Raw genomic sequence first — 17,253 nt, 5'->3', positions numbered from 1 at the left:
AAAAAAGAAAGAGAAAAAGAATGAAAGCCAGAGTACTGAGAGATGGCGGCTTGGTGGGGTGGGGTCTGGGTCTGGGGTCCAGGGCTAGGGTGGGAAGCCAGCAGGGGAATTGGACACACTTTTTCATGTGCCTCCTGCTTGTGATGAGAGAGAGAAACAGGCAGAGAGAGAGAGAGGACTTAGAGATGGCTAGGCAGGATCTGAAAACCGGAATGTTCTGTGAGAGGGGCAGTTCTCTGCTGGGATCTGGAGCTGGGTCATTGGGCAGTGCTGCCTGGCTCCTGCAGGGCTTCTCGGCCCCACACCCAGATCCTTGCAACCAGAACTGCCTGCAGCAGACCATCCCGGGGGCTGCGGTGGGCAGGGAAGGCTGAGCTGGAGGCCCAGCTTCTGCAGGGGTGCAGGCACCCCCCCACCGACCCCCTCCCTGAGTACCCAGGGCAGCTGACCTTGAAAAGCCCTTCAGAGGGACAAGTACTCACCCCTACGGGGCCCGGAGTGGGGGCTGGGGGTCCCAGGGTGATAATTCATGGAGTGTGAGTGGGGCTTGGGCAGGGGGGTTGCGGTTGAAATATTGTCCCCGGGCCCTGCCTCCGACAGCCTGCCTCTCTCCCATTACCCTGGTGACTGCAGTGATAAATCCTGGCCACCGGAGTCTGGGTGCCCCGCTGCGGCCACGCTGGGCCCTACTCCAGCCCTCCCTCCCCTCGGAGTGGACTCTGGGCCTTCTCCCCTCCGCGCAGTCCCTCCTGTCCCTGCTTCTGCAGGACAGAGGAGCCAGGTGCCCTACGGCTCTGTTCTGGGCTACACTGTGTGCCCCCCCAACCCATGTGTGGAAACCCTAGTCCCCAGCACCTCAGGATGGGGCTGTATTTGGAGATGGGGCTTTTACTGTAATTTATTTATTTATTTGGATTTTATTTATTTATTTGAGACAGAAAGAGAGCACAAGCAGGGGGAGCAACAGAGGGAGAAGCAGGCTCACTCCCAGGACCCTGACATCAGGACCTGAGCCGAAGGCAGATGCTTAACCAAGTGAACCTCCCAGGCGCCCCCGGAGAGGGGGTTTTTAGGGAGATAATTAAGTAGCAGGAGGTCACTAGGGTAGCTCTTCATCCAGGGTGCCTGGGGTCCTTACAAGAAGAGGAAATTTGGACATAGACTCGCCTGGAAGGAGGGAGCCATGGAAACACGCAGACCGCCGTGCCCACCGGCCACGCACCGAGGCCACACAAGAATCCAGGCTGCCGGCATCCTGCCCTGGACTCCCAGCCTCCAGGACTGTGGGGGATAAGTCGCCACTGTTTAAGCTGTGAGGTCAGCAGTGGCCGGAGCCCATCACCTCGGCCCTGGGACCTGGGGGCCAGCTCAGAATGCACCCCTGCAGCTCACGCTCGTCCGAGTGGTCACTTGCCAGCTTTCTTTCCTTAACTGCACAGCCGAATTTTCCAAGTGAAACCTTACACGGCTCCGCATTCCATGTAACGGAAAAGCAGGGTCGGTCTGGTGGCCGGGTGCCGTGGGAGGGGCTCCCTGGGTCCTTTGTTTGGCATCCTCATTCTCACCTAACCTCTGGCGACCCTGGGCACCACTTTGGGGGGCCTCCTGGGGGACGCTTCAAACCCCACCACCCAGAGGAGTGATACTCATTTTGCACAAGACCTGTCAGTGTGGGATGGGCAGGAGCAACCCCTGCAGAGAAACGTGGGGAATGCGTCACTTCCTCCCCGCTGGGTGCTGCTACGACTGGGTGTCATCGCTACAGAGAACCAGTCCCGTCCGGGGCCGGGAGCTGCATTCTGGAACGGCACCCTGGGTTTGCAGGCGGTGCCGGGGTCCAAGTCCCCTCCTCCCCACGTGCTGGCTGAGTGCCGTTTGAACAAGTCCCCTGAGCTTATGAGCCACGTTCTCTCCTCTGTCAGGTGGGAGAAGATGCTGAGAATGTGAGCCTGCAGGGAACCTGGCGAGTTTCGGAGCCAGACAGGTCTGTGCTCGAACCCAGCTCTGCTGCCTCTTAGCTGTGTGGCCTCGGGTGAGTCGAATGACCTCGCTGAGCTCGTTTCACATGTCGCAAAATATTCTATTGATTTTTTAAAATTAAGTTTTTAATTTTAATTCTAGTGTCGTTAACACACAGGGTCCTATTAGTTTACAGGTGTGCAGTGTAGTGATTCAACAGCTCTATACATTACTCGTTGCTCTCATCATGGTAAGTCTACTCTTGGTTTTTAAAATACCAACAAAAATGGAAAAGTTGGGGCACCTGGGCGGCTTAGTGGTTGAGTGTCTGCCTTCAACTCAGGGCGTGATTCCGGGGTCCTGGGATTGAGTCCCACATCAGGCTCCCTGCATGGAGCCTGATTCCCCCTCTGCCTGTGTCTCTGCCTCTCTCTCTGTGTGTCTCTCATGAATAAATAAAATCTTAAAAAAAAAAATGGAAAAGTCATACATACCTGGGCCTTGCCCAAAAACACAGTGGGCTACATTTGGCCGGTGGGCCGGGGTTTGCTGACCTGCGGGTTAGACTGTGAATTCCTCCAAAGCATGTGCAATGTCCCTTAGGTTCTCAAGGCCTCACAGGAGGGCCTACTCCTCGTAGCGTCTTTCCACCTCCTAGAAATAGGATTGTGGCTATTGGTGGGGAATACATACACAAACGGCAGGCCTGTGGCAGGTACTGAAGATGATTCTGGAAAGACGGAAATCCTTCCAGGGGAATCTGCACTTTAACCAAGGAGTCAGGGAGATCTTGAGGTTTCTGCGATTCTGGCTGCGCTGTCCAGGTGCAGCAAGCCTTTTCCAGATGAGCCAGCAGGGGGCACTGGGGGACTGCTTTCCTCTGCGAGTCTGGGCAGCCGGGAAGCCTGGGCATGGGGGCCCTGCCGGGAGGGGGGACCCACCCTGGATGGCCCAGATGACCTCCGAGTGTCTTTCCTGCCATTGAATCTCGGCTCTTTTTGCAGAGGAAGGCATGGGGATGAGCTGCCCGGAGCTAGCTGGCAGCAGCCGGGAGCTCAGCAGGAACGGCCCCCCAGCCCTAGAAAAGAGGTAAAATGAGGACACGGCCCATATTTGCAGGGGGGCAGTCATCCTGGGGTGTCAGCGTTTCAGAATTCCAGAGAAAAGACAGGGCTTTCTTTTACAGGCCCAGGAAGCACATGGCAAACAGCAGACAGAAAGATGGGCAGGTGTGGGCCCTGAGTTCCCACCAGTGACACTTCTAGCCTTGAAAAACCACAAAGAAAGCCCCCCACGGCTGCCTGAACCATGTGGGTCGGTGCTCGAATGTGATCTGCTCCTTGGTTCCTCGTGTCCCTGTGTTGTGCCCAAGATTACGAATCCGAGAAACCACCAAGGAGCCGACACCGATGCAAGCGCACGAGGGTTTATTAGCAAGCTCGAGCTTGGGTCCAAGTATACCTGACACAGTGGAGCAGGGACTTGGACCCCGAAGTGGGTTACAGCTGGGTTTTTTTATAGGCTGGTCTAGGGGATTTTCAGAAGGGGTGGAGGAATTTCTCAAGTTCTGTTTACATTCTGATAGGGCATTGAGCTCTGTTCTCATTCTAATATGGGGCTTTCTACCACAGGTGTGGGCTCTGTTGTCTTTCTGATATGGGATTCCCTGCCGAGGACATTCTGCAGTTTTTCCTATAAAGTTCAGCTCTTATTCACAGGGGCCTAAAATGGCTGTGCTTAAATGCTAAACTTTAGGTGGAATGGCCTTAATTTTTCTCGGCCTCCACACCTGTCTGTCCGCGAGGGAGGAAAGATCACAGGCCCGCCGCATAGGGCGGTGTCTCCAAAGCATGGATCCCCACCAGCAGCCCTTGAGCATCACTAGGAGCTGCTCAGAAGCACACATCCTGGGCCCCACCCCAGGGCCCCTGCATCAGACACTGACCCCCGACAAGCCCTCCAGGTGAGTCTGATCTGTAGGTGACCTGCACCCTGGGATCCCTTGGCTTTCAGGCCTCGGTGGGGGGACTGCACCCCAGACCGATTGCATCAGGCCCTCTGGGGTTGGGACCTGCACCTGTGGTTGATTCCAATATAACCAAGGTCAAGCCCAGTGGTGTAGTGGAAAGTGGTGTTGGGGTCCGCCAGACTCAAGTTCAACTCCCAGCTTTCGCACTCGCTGGCTGTTTGACCCTGGGCAAGGCACACCCCTTTTCTGGCCCACAGGAGCTCCTGTTCTGGAGAAGTGAGCTCATCTGTCCCGCCTTACAGAATTGTTTGAAAATTGGACAAAGCATCCTGTGCATGGAAGCACCTAGAACAATATCTGGCGCCCCGAGAGTGTTTGGCACATGATGGTTCCCCTTTCTCTGCTCCCTTCTGTTGTACTGTGGGATTTTTCCAGAATGGGAACCACATCATAGTTACCCTTGCATCCCCAGGGAATAATGGACTCGTGTGCGTCCTACACTTCGGGGAGAGAGCTGGGGCAGCGGGCGTGTGACACACGGTGCTCGTGGACTTCTTCCCCCACAGCCTGGCTGCGATGAGCTCCATGACCTTTCTCTGTGTCATCTCAACTAAGGTCAACCCCGATGTCTGTTTAAATTACAAACGCTCAGTCTCCCTGACCTTTAGGAACCTATGCTGGTAAAAACAGAATGCTAGGATATGTATGCCCGGATACTTGTTGGTGCGTTGTCTGCCCCAGGGTAATAACTGGAAACATAACTTTAGGGATGCCTGGGTGGCTCAGTGGGTGAGCGTCTGCCTTCCGCTCAGGGTGTGATCCCAAGGTCCTGGGATCAAGTCCCGCATCGGGCTCCTCCCCGCAGGGAGCCTGCTTCTCCCTCTGCCTGGGTCTCTGCCTCCCTCTCTCTGTGTCTCTCATGAATAAATATATAAAATCTTAAAAAAAAAGAGACATATAACTTTACCTATAAGTGAATAATAGAATAAATTATGGCACATTCAGCATCATGAACCATTACAAGGAACTGGGAAGACCTATAGGTAGTGATCTAAGAGATGTACTATATATGGTGAAGTGATAAAGCAAATTGCTGATTCATGCCTGTGATTCCTTTTTTTTTTCTATTGAGGGAGAAGAGCCTCATACTCTGCGTGCACGTGTGTGTGTGTGTGTGTGTGTGTGTGTGTCGCGGGCTGGGTATGGGCATAAAGCTTAAGCAAAGGAGGGAAGAATTTACCTTGTGGGATTGCAGACAAGGGACAAATCTATTTGTGCATTTGTTCATTCCTGTTTTTTTTTTTTCTCAATTAATATTATTTAAGGTCTGCTACGTGTCAGGCATTGGAGCTCTGGGGATACGGTCGTGAATAAAACACATTGAGCCCCTGCTTTCTTGCAGCTGGTGTGACTGAATGTCCAGTGTCCCAGGACGCTCCTCGGTCCTGAGGAAACTAGGATTGGGGTGGAGGTGGGGGTCTCCCATGGAGCTTGCGTTCCAGCCCAGGAAGGACAGGTGAACACCTGCTAGAGCCGGGCGGGTATTTTGGTGGGAAACTGGCTGTTTTGGGGGCTCTTCTGATTTGCTTACAGCGAGAGCATCCCTCCTTGAGGTTCCGATCGGCTGTCAGGGATGGAGGGGTGCTCTGAGCCATCTGAACGCCCCCAGGGTCATTGGCTCGCTCTCGGTTTTGCTGAGTTGGCGGCAGGACCTAATTTGTTAATTAAGAGTAGATGGCGAGCTGTGCTCGTATTTTGATTAACCTAATGGCCTTCCCAGCACGACTCGGGTTCAGCTGCAGACCTCGCTGCAACTTCTAATGAAATGATCTGGAGGGCCACGAGGAGGCACTTCCGGTTATTAGGAGGCTCATCTGCACAGATCACCGCCTGGCCGCCAGCCGGACTTTGGGTTTTCAGGCCCGACCCTTAATCTTGTAGTCGCGCCTGACGGGTCGCCGGCCTTTTCGGCTTTCACCCAACTTGCTCTGCGTTGGAAGCGCAGCCAGGAGACTAGGTCTCCCGAGCTCAGAGGCTGCGGCGGCAGCGCAGCTGGGGTCCTGCCCGGGCCCCCCCGGCCCCGCCACCCCACCCTGGAGACTCTGCGCTGGGGCTTCGTCCCGGCCTGGGCATGGCTGGAAGTGCTGGGGTGGGGGGTATTGTTGGGAGTGGAATTGTGTCCCCCGCCAAAGATGCCTAAGCCATAACCCCCAGGACATAGGAACGTTGCAGATGTCAAGTTCAGATGAGGTCACGGGCCCGAATCTGGTGTGACTGTGTCCTTATTAAAGGGGAAAATCTGGACGCAGCGGCGGACCGCAGAGAGGAAGGACGCGGTGTGAACAGGGAGGCCAAGGTCGCCGTGATGCCCCCTCCGGCCAGGGAATGCCCGCGACGCGAGCAACACCCACTCCGCCAGGACGGAGGCGCAGAGCCCCAGCCCTGCCCACACCGTGACCCAGGCTTCCAGCTTCCAGGACTTCATTGCAGAGGCCACAGGAGACGAGGAGGGGGAGTCAGCACCCCCCCAGCATCCTTCCAGCAGGGGAGTCAGGAGGTAAAACCCCAGAGGGTGCTGGGTCTCCCGGAGGCCCCGGGGGGTCCAGCCCCCTGCCCACGGCACCACCTGTTGACAAGCACAGCCTGCGCTGACGGCCCTGCCTTCTTCCTCGTTCCCCTACCTCCCGGCGCTGGTGGGCTCATGGGCACGTGTGTGCGTGCATGCCTCTGCGTGCCCCTGGGTGCATGCGCGTGCGTGTGTACACCGTGAGTGGAAAGATGCCAATTCCCGGCCTCCGATGTGCAGGGAAAGGAACTCTGTCTTCTGAGCACTCCACGCTGGTGACACATGAGGGCACAGAGCTGGCACTGGGCTGGGGGTGGCCAGGCCTCAGGACGGGGTGTGTCTGCACGGATGCCTCCACTGTCCGCACCCCTGTTCCCCATTCTCTCTGTCCTGCGGCACCAGCCAGGACTGACATTCCTGGATGTGATCACAGCTGAGAGGCCCTGGGACAAGGGGCAGGACCTGCTCCCTTGGACTCATGATGGGGCTCAGGGTCATCGGAACTTTGCAAACTATGTCATTACTGTTCAAATATATGGAAAACAATACCGTGGAAACATTTGGAGTCAAGAATGGGAGTGGGAATTCACCTTGTTTGTTGGTGGTGATAGTTCCTTTTTTTTTTTTTTTAAGATTTTATTTATTTATTCATGATAAACACACACACACACACACACACACAGAGGCAGAGACACAGGCAGAGGGAGAAGCAGGATCCCTGTAGGGAGCCCGATGTGGGACTCAATCCCAGGACCTCGGGATCATGCCCTGAGCCCAAGCCAGACGCTCAATCGCTGAGCCACCCAGATGTCCCAGATTGTGTATGTTTAAATATACATGTCATTGTGCCGTCTTTGTGGTCTAGCCACTCTCTGTTACACTACACAGGTGTCTTGAACGTTTCCTGAAACAAGAACATCTATACCCACTGACTCTTTTTATCCAGTCCCCTGTTAATTAACAATCGTGTTGCTCCCATTTCTCCTGCAGCTTTTCCCTACAATGCTGCAACACACATATTTTAACAAACAGGCAGATCTTTTTGTATTTGTGCAAGGGTTTCTGTAGGACAGATTCCTGGAAGTCGAGTCCCTGAGTTCAAAGGTAAGGGCTTTTAAAACTTGGGGAGATATTATCCAGTTGCCCTCCGGGAGAGGTTGATCCAATTTATGCTCCCAGAGTAATTTAATTTGAATATTAAAAAGGACCGTGACCTTGTTTTGTGCGTTGAGCTGGTGGAGTGGGCTGATCAGTGACATGTAAATAGGTTATGGATCAAGCAGGGCTCAACCGGTTCCCACTTGGTAGGGCTTTGTTGTTTGCTTCCACTGCACGCACTTGAAAGAGAAAATAAACTGCACTTCTTTCATATGTTTTATAATTTAAAATTCCTCTGAGAGATGCAAGACTTTCCATCATGGCCATGAAAAATATGCCCTAGCTGCCCTTACTTTCCAAGGAGTGGAATTCATGCGGAGCAGAGTCACTGTGGGCCCTTGTCACTTTGAGCTTGAAGCAGAGCTGCCCCAGCTGAGTGTGTAGACCGTCACTTGGTACTGTGTATGTGTGTGTCTCTAGGGATGTTTGTTATGCAGCAGTAGCTGACTGATACAGAACTTTCCCCCTGTGCTCTCACTGACCATCCATGTTTACCCCATGATCACTCTTCCTAAGAAACATTATAATGACTCATTTACTTCTCTAACATCTCTACGAGACTGTTTGTTCCAAGTAGGCAGAAGTCGTGTGTATCTTGTTCACCTAGGACTCTACCTGGCACGTGGCAGGAGCTCGTAAAGTGCAGTCATCCACCCTTATTTGTGGTTTTGGTGACCCATGGTTGACTGTGGTCTGGAAGCAGATGCTCCTCCTCCTGACACACCATCAGAGACGGACAGTGTAGCCTAGTGCTTTGTCACAATCCCTAAAAAATTCCCCTCACCTCATTGCCTCATGGAGACATTTTTTAAAATGTCTGTTTAAAATTTATTTATTTATTCATGACACACACACACACACACACACACACACACACACACACAGAGACAGAGACACAGGCAGAGGGAGAAGTAGGCTCCATGCAGGGAGCCTGATGTGGGACTTGATCCCGGGACTCCAGGATCACGCCCTGGGCCGAAGGCAGGCGCTAAACCTCTGAGCCACCCAGGGATCCCTGGAGGCATTTTTTAAAAAAGATTTTATCTCTTGATTTGACAGAGAGAGAGCGCGAGAGAGCAGAAGCAGGGGGAACAGCAGAGGGAGAGGGAGAAGCAGGGTCCCCACTGAGCAGGGAGCCCAATGTGGGGCTCGATCCTAGGACCATGACCTGAGCCGAAGGCAGACGCTCACCTGGCTGAGCCACCCAGGTGTCCCTCATGTAGGCATTTTATCATCTCACATCATCTCAGGATGAAGGGTGAGTACAGGACAATCGGATATTTTGAGATAGACCACATTCACGTAGCTTTTAGTACAGAACATTTATAACCATTTTATTTTATTATTAGATATTGTGGTTCATCTCTGACTGTGCCCAATTCATAAATTAAACTTTATTGTAGGGTATGTATAGGGAGAAAAACAGTATATGTGGGATTTGGTGCTATCTGCACTTTCAGGCATCCACTGGGGGTCTTGGAATGTACCCCCTGAGAATAAGGGGGAACCCCTGTACCTACTGGATGGAGGGAAGAATGAATGAGAATAAGGATAAATTCTATATGTTGGCAAATTGAACACCAATAAAAAATAAATTTATATATAAAAAAAGAATAAGGATAAATGAGCTGAGGTTGCCCCAATTCCTTGGCTGTCCTTGGATCCTCTCAACGACACTTTCTTCTTTCTTTTTGAAAAATTACTCTGATTTTGGCCAGCGTCAGGTTTTATTATCCACCAAAATCAAACGTGCACAAAACCCGAAGCTTACCCAATATGCACGCGCTCCGCACTCCACCCTCGACTTTGCTTTATTTCCCTTTGACAACGGTCTTGTGAGGTGTCATTCCTCCCCCTTTCCTGGGAGGCCCCGAGGATCACACAGGCCATGACTCGGTGTTGTCTCCCCGGCTGGCACCTGCATCTGTCCCTCCTGCTCCAGGCTCTTCCCCCAGCTGCCTCCCTTCCCGGGGGTTGGGGGGGCTGCCCCTCACCGAAACGACCGGAGGGGTCCTTCTCTGAGAACATATGCATCCTGTTTGAGTCTGATCTTCTCTCCAAGAATGTGTCTTTGTCCCCTGGGGTGCAGGAGAATAGAGTGCTACGTTTTTTATGGCCGGGAAAACATTAATGAAAAATGAACCATCAGTGAAATTAATTTCAAAGATTTATGCATTCTCCGTGACTAACAAGCCTGCACCTGTTCATTTGACACCCTTTAACAGCTCCCCGCTCTCCCCCCCTTCCCAGCTCCTTAAAATTCTCCTCTGTCCCTGAAGGCACCTGGTTGGTACGTTGAGCAGTGAAATAAATGTACAGGGGGATAGAGACACGACTTGTTAATTAAAAAGGCTTCTCTGCCACTTTACAGTTAGGAAGCGATGAGCCAGGCCGAGCAGCAGGAGTTACTGACGAGGAGACACCGGCTGGGATGTTCTGTGCATGGAAAAGGCTCTGGTGCAATGGGATGAGAACGCATGGTCCTTAGCTTTCCAGGCCCTGAGCTCCCTCACCTGCCCACACCAGCTCACCATTCCCCTGCAGCGGTCATGACGGGCACCCTTGTCAGGTAAACGTGCAGCGAGAGGATCACCTGTCCCTTGTCTCCACCCCTCCAGCCATCGTTGGCTCCAGCATCTTTTTTTCTCCCTGCCCCTGCCCCTACGTCTTGTCATATTTCCTTGTGCACGTTGATGGGTGGACAACGTCTCCAAGAGATCAACTCGATGGCTCCTTTCTGGTTGGCCGCTCTCAGAGGTTAGAAGCTCGCCTTTCAGTTTTCGTAAAAAGTGACACAGAAATGCAGAATTTCGATCTGTGACAACCAGACATGGCCCCGTGCCTGCACACTTCACCCTCAACCACCTTCTTTCAGCAACATGAAAAGAGCAACGATTTGCTCTTTGTTTCTAGAGCAAATCGAACTCCAATAAAAAAAAAAATACACACACACACAAAAGAAAATGTTTCTAGAAATTTCTCATCTTCTAGGGTTTGTGTGATCTTTGGCCGGAGGAGGATTACCCATCCCCCTCCTTTTAAATTTTTATTTTAATTTTATTTAATTTTATTTATTTTTTTAAAGATTTATTTATTTTATTCAGAGAGAGAGAGAGACTGAGAGGCAGAGACACAGGCAGAGGGAGAAGCAGGTTCAATTCGGGATTCAATCCCAGGACTCCGGGGCCACACCCTGAGCTGAGGGCAGATGCTCAACCACTGAGCCACCCAGGTGTCCCATCTATCTCTCTCCTTTAAAAAAAAAAAAACAAAAAACTTGATGTTTAAATCATATCAGAAAAAAAAAACCTTGAAGTTGAGAGATAACATACACGCAGCATGTATAAAATGTACACCTCTTAGTGTGCCGCTGGACGGATGTTTACATACGTGTGCACCTGTGCACCCACAACCCAGATCAGGACGGCATATGCAGTACTTCCACCTTCCCCAGAAAGTTCCCTTAAGCATATAATTGAAGGTGACGGAAGTCAGAAGAGTGGTTCTTTCTGGGGAAGAAGCTATTCATGAAAGTTTCTGAGACTTTCTGAAGAGCTGGTTCAGTAAGTTTAAAAAAACCTCAGAAACTTTTGTCATGGTCAATTAGAGGTCATGGCAGGGAGTGGGGTTTTTTTCCTCTGATGTACATGGGTTTCTTCTGTGACCATAGATCCTTCTCCTGGCAGGTGTGATCCCTTGTGTGACCTAAGAATAACCCGGATAAGAAAAAGACAGAGCTGGTTGGAAATAATTCTGAAAACGTTATTACCTCTGTGAAGTCAAGTCACTTTTCTGGGTGAGAGCCAAGTGAACTTCAAGTTTGCCTAAAGGGATGCCTTTTGGCTTAGGTCTATATGAATCACGGAGCCTCCTCTCAAATTCAAAGACCATGAAGACTGCATTCTCCGGTGTCGGATTCTTTATGACACGGTGGCTAGCATCGACTCCTGATGCTTCCTTCTCTCTCAAAGCTTCTGAAAGCAATCTCTCTCTCTCTCTCTCTCTCTTTTTTTTTTTTTTTTTTTTTTTTGCGATCTCAATCTTTTCATGCCAGAGGGGATTCTAGGTCTTTGGTGACCAAAGGCTACGTATCAAGAAGGGAAGAAGAGTTAGCAGGCACGTCCTGAAGTCATTGGACCAATGGAAGAAACCAAAGGGAAGTCTGCAGGCCGCATGTCTGAGCATCGAAGCCCGTCCCCCAAATCCCACACATGGAGTGTGGGTGAGAGTTATGAAATATTGCTGCTGACCTGCAGGGTTAATTTAGAATGTTTTAGAATATTAGGTTTCTGTAATTTTAATACAGGTTTGCAGCCCTTAGACACGGGGTTGGGGGCGGGAGTGAAGCTATCACAGTGCCCTCCACGAGATGCGTGGAGAGAAAACATGGACACGGGTAGGTAGGAAGGTGGGAGAGATCTGGGATAGTCCTTTGTCTTTCTTCCCTCTGCGTTCTGGAAATGTGCTCACACAGGGAATTGTAAGCAGTGGAGACTGAGGGCTCACGGCTGGATGGTTGCCCTCTGTACATTCCCTGTATTCGAGTCCTGTGTACATCCTTCTCCCCTGGATGGGCTCTAGGCTGTTCTTCTTGGGTTTGGAAGAAGGACCTAGGATGTAGTGACCTGTAGAGACCCCCAGGAGCCAGGGAGCATCATCTCTGGTGCTGGGGGCCCTTGCTAGAGGAGCAGCAGCCAGTTCTCCACGTTGGGAGACACTCCAGGGGTGGGGAATGGAGCACAGGCTTCAAACCAATCTGCACAAGTTTGAATCCCAGCCCCACCACCAGGAAGCTGCTCCTCCTCTCTATTCTTCATCCATGAAATGGGACGATGATAATAACAGGACCTGTCTCATGGGGTCGTGGTGTGGCTGAAACAAGCGTCGTGAACACTGTAAATTTCTGGTCCTGTTATTTAGTTTTGGACTAATGCAGACTCCGTTTCAATCCCAGGTTCAACATTTGTCAGCTGTACGACCTTGGGCAAGTCCCAGTTCAGAGGAAGCAATCGTAAATCTCACAGGATTGCGGTAACAATGCAAACAAGGCTACCACCATCAAGGAGTGCGCAGCGGGGACTCAAGAGAGAGATGGCTCCTCACCAAACACATGAGTGGGTTGAGTTCTAAAATTGTGTTCGAGGGCCATGTTTCCCATTAGAAACCAGGCTCCAATGGATTGGTAGTGTCCCAAGAGAGCCCACTACATTCTGTTTTTAAGGTTGAGAACATTTTCATAATGAAATATTTCAAATCTTCAAGAAAAGTACAGGAAATAATATGACACCCATGTACCCACCCCCTGGAGTTAACAGATGTCAACATTTTGTCATATTTGCTTCAGCTCCCTCCTTTACGAGAGGAAGGAAAAATACTCTAGTTACAGCTACAACAAGCTATTTAATCAAGAATGTGGCTGAGATCTGGTTCTGATGAGCGCGGTCCTTTGCAGGTACTGGGGACGCCAATACGAATGGATGAGTTCCCCGGCCTCCGTGAGCTCACAGACCAGGGAACAGGGAGTATAAGATGAGAACAGACTGTTGTCCCACAGTGGGATGAGTGACACAGCAGTGGCATGCCTAAGAGCATGATGCTGGTGAGAGCACGGGCGGTCAGAGAAGGTTCCCTGGACAAAGTGACATCTGAGTTGTACCTTGAAAAATTGAGTAGACTTTCATTGGGCAGATTAAGGGAGCAATAGTCTTTTCCAGGTGGAGGGAACAGCATGCGCCAAGTCAGGGAGGCCGGAAGTCCTGACTTTTTTGCACTGTGAGATGTATCCGTTCTCTAGGGTTTCCATAACAAATTAGCACAAACCGAATGGCCTCAACAAACAGAAATGTATTGTCTCATAGTTCTGGAGGCCGGAAGTCCTAGCTCAAGATGTCATCAGGGCCATCTTCCCTCTGGAGCCTCTGGGATGGTCCATATTTTACTTTTCCTGGCATCTGGTGATTGTCTGAAATCCCTGGCATTCCTTGGCTTGTTGCTGCCTCACTCCCGCTTCCACCATCACACGGCCACCCCCTCTCTCTGACTCTCATATTCTCCTCTTCCCCATCTTATGAGGACATCGGTCATATTGGATTAAGGCCAACCCTACTCCACTATGACCTTGTCTTTTTTTTTTTAAATTTTTAAAAGATCTGTTTATTTATTTTAGAGTGAGAGCAACACGGGAAGGGCCGATGGAGAGAGGGAGAGAGAATCCCAAGCAGACTCCATGCTGGGTGCAGAGCCCCACGTGGGGCTCAATCTCATGACCCTGAGATCACGACCCAAGCCAAAACCAAGAGTGAGATGCTTAACTGACTGAGCCACCCGGGCGCCCCAAACTATGACCTCATCTTCACTCAACCACTTACATCTGCAACTGCTCTAGGAGCTCAAGGATTTTTTTCCCGCAGGATGCCCCTCCCCATACCGTGGGTACGTGCCCCTGTTTGTCTATCCTCATGTTTTGAGGATAGACACGCATGTATGGACGGAAATACGTATTTTATGTTTTGCTTGTGCTCTGCTCTACCTGCTGCCATTCTACTTGGTAGGCACAGAGACACATTTGTAGCCCTCCTAAATTTCAAGAGCATGAATTCTTGGCTTGGTTTTGCATTATTTTAAAAAAAGATTTTATTTATTTATTCATGAGACACAGAGAGAGATGCAAAGACACAGGCAGAGGGAGAAGCAGGCTCCATGCAGGGAGCTTGACATGGGACTCAATCCCAGGACTCCAGGATCACACCCTGGGCTGAAGGCAGGGGCTAAACCTCTGAACCACCTAGGGCTGCCCTTTTTTAAAAAAACAAAACAAAACAGAGATTTTGCCTGTGGATTTTGCCAAGCCCAGCCACGGAATCTAATGGATTAGGGGGTGTGTCTGGGGCTTGGTCTGGTTAATCTGGTATTTCTGGGCATCTGCTAGGTGCCACATGATTAAGCTGTGGTTGATTCCTTTGTGCCATTTTTAGGCGGCTGATGAATATTCCAGGTGTCAGAAAGACCTAATTCATAAAAATGGGCTTGCGGTATGGTCTGAAAGTAGATGAATGCCAAGTGTGGGCAGATGGTTTCTGGAGCGTTTATGGGTCTGAGACAGTGCACATAAAAGACAGCTGAATTTTGGGGAGTTGAAGCAAGCGTCTGGAACTGTCAACACCTGAGGACCGTCTGGGGAAGGCACAATGCTCCATAACAAGGCGCCAGCATACCCGCTCATCTGCGCAGCACTTTGCGGTTTACAAAGACATTGATTTCGCACCTGTTGTCCCTGGGCCCCGCACCATCTCTGTGATGTAAGCGGTTGCATATTTTATGGTTTGCTCCAGGGGTGAGGAAACTGAGACCAGAGAGGTGATATTGTGGAACGGGGGGCGGGGGGGACTTTTTTCTAGGTGATTATGTGGGGGTGTTTGTGCCCTTCCCCCCCTTTCCACATCCTAATGGTGGGCCCCGGGGCCCTGTCTTCCAGAGTCGGGGAAGAGGTGTTGGCTGTGGTCTCAGGATGGGCTCCCAGGAAGGACCCCTCTTTGTCACAGGTTTGGGGCATCCCAGGGCTCCTCTCAATGTCTCTTTCCTGCCAGCCAGGACCCCCTGCCTATTCCCTCCATGCCTCCTCACATCCCCTCCCACCACATTTCCTCAGTGGGGATCTAGGGGGTCATCCCCCCAACCCCTCCATGCGCCAGGCACAGTGCAGAGCACTTTATATCCATTTTATTTTATTTATTTATTTATTTTTTTAATTAATTTTTATTGGTGTTCAGTTTACCAACATACAGAAAAACACCCAGTGCTCATCCCGTCAAGTGTCCATTTTAAACCTTACCACATCACGGACCGGAGGGGACCGTTGCTTCTGTTTTATAGATGGAGAGATCGGGACAATGATAAAAGATGCTTATCCGAAAGCACTTAACTGGATTAGAACCTGTTTCAGTGAGGCAGGGTAAGCAGGGTAAGCAGGCTAAGCGTGCGCTAGCTGGGATAATTAGGGTGGGCTCTGGGGCATTAGGACTGCCCCCCAAGTATCCGGTACACTGTCCTGGAGTGGTTCAGGCAAGGGCTGGTGACCCAGAGGGAGTGTTCGAGCCTGAAAAAGGAGGTGGTTGGGGGATGGGCCCTGGACTGGCCAGTTTGCATATGGAATGTGCCCTTGAAGGCGAGTTGTTTGCCACCTTTAGGAACCAGCTAACCCTGGGAAGGTCAGTCCCTTCTGAATCAGCAAGGCTCCACGATGTCAAATCATCAAAAATATAGAAGAAAAACAGGCATGATTAATACCGAGCCCAATCCTTTGGAGTACAAAGCCACATCCTTTCTCCTGCACCCATCCATCCTTGTCAGGGACCAGAGGATATTTCCTTGAGACCAAGAAGAAAGCAGCATCCTTTTTTTTTTTTTTTTTCTTTTTGGCCTATGAATAATTATTTCCATGTTCCAGAGTGCGCGTGTTGCCTCTCTGCATCTTTCTCTTCCTGCGATCACTTTCTGTGTGATGTCCAGCACGGCCCCTGTCTTTGCTGGGCCCAGACTGGGTAGCTGTCAGGGCTCTGGCTAGAAAGAAAGCATAACACACTGGCCAAAGGCGTCAGGACAATAGTAACGAACAGACGAAGGATGTTCAAACCTTTCAAGCGCTTGCCGCATCTCTTCCCTAGGGCTGTACTGCACTATTAACTCTTCCGGGCCGGCAGACAGCAGGATTCTGGAAATCCGAGGCTTTCTCTGCCGCACGCTTGGAGGTGAACTCCAGAGGCTTTGGCTGCCCCGCTGGGCAGCAGAGAAGGGGCCAAGAGAACTAGCTCTGGAACGAGAGCCTGCTTCGGAGCATCTGCACATTCCCATCGATCCTTGCTCCGTCCGTGAGTCGCGTAGTAATAACGAGCATGAGAGTTTACCTTTATGGAGCTCTTCTCATGGGCTAAGCACTCTCCAAGCATCATTTGCTGAATTCTCACATTGACTCTAGGTGGTAGGCGTGATTATTGCCTCCGTTGTGCAGAGGAGACCAAGGTGTAGAGGGACAAAGGACGTGCAAATAGCAATTAGTTGGTGGAGGCATGATTCAGACTCAGGCAAGCTGTCAGGCGGACCCCAGCTCTGAATGCCATTTAACAGATGAAGAGCCAAGACTACAAGGTTAAGTAAGTGACTGTTGGAAGTGAGCATAGTAAGTGCTTCCAACAGCAGTATGTGCTGTTGGAAGTGAGCATAGTAAGTGACTTAGTTCCTGAAGGTTCTTAACCCTTAGAATCCCTCAGGGGTGATTTTGCCCCCACTCCCATTTTGCAATGTCAGGACAAATTTTGGTTGTCACCATAGCTAAAGGATGAGGGATGCTACTGGGTGGAGGCCAGGGGTGCTGCTATGTACCCTATGGTGCATAGGACAGTTCCCACTACAAAGAATGATCCAACCATGAATATCAATAACATCGGGGGGCTGGGGGGAGAACCTCTGCCTTAAGGTCACATGCTTAGAGCCAAGCCAGGACCTGAGTTCTGGACCCCAGGCCCCTAGCACAGTGCTCCCTATATTACTCCAAGCACAGCTGGTCAGTTGTTACCCTCTGCTTGTGCCAGGGCTGGTTATTGGT

The 17,253-nt window shown here is 51.0% G+C and overlaps 2 long non-coding RNA genes across 2 annotated transcripts; both read left to right on the top strand.

The window, feature by feature from the left end:
• Window positions 1–1,924: 1,924 nt before the first annotated feature.
• LOC112923308 (uncharacterized) lies at window positions 1,925–3,048 on the top strand. The gene is made up of 3 exons (XR_003235656.2): window positions 1,925–2,032; window positions 2,149–2,209; window positions 2,964–3,048. It is a non-coding gene; the product is annotated as an uncharacterized lncRNA (long non-coding RNA).
• Window positions 3,049–4,286: 1,238 nt separating this feature from the next.
• On the top strand, window positions 4,287–13,056 carry LOC140598322 (uncharacterized). Its single transcript, XR_012000650.1, has 5 exons — window positions 4,287–6,485; window positions 10,024–10,221; window positions 11,339–11,448; window positions 11,707–11,874; window positions 12,607–13,056. It is a non-coding gene; the product is annotated as an uncharacterized lncRNA (long non-coding RNA).
• Window positions 13,057–17,253: the final 4,197 nt, after the last annotated feature.

The sequence above is a fragment of the Vulpes vulpes genome, chromosome 3 (assembly GCF_048418805.1).
Source record: "Vulpes vulpes isolate BD-2025 chromosome 3, VulVul3, whole genome shotgun sequence".
Classification (NCBI taxonomy): Eukaryota; Metazoa; Chordata; class Mammalia; order Carnivora; family Canidae; genus Vulpes; species Vulpes vulpes.
This window is presented reverse-complemented; position numbering and strand designations above follow the sequence as displayed.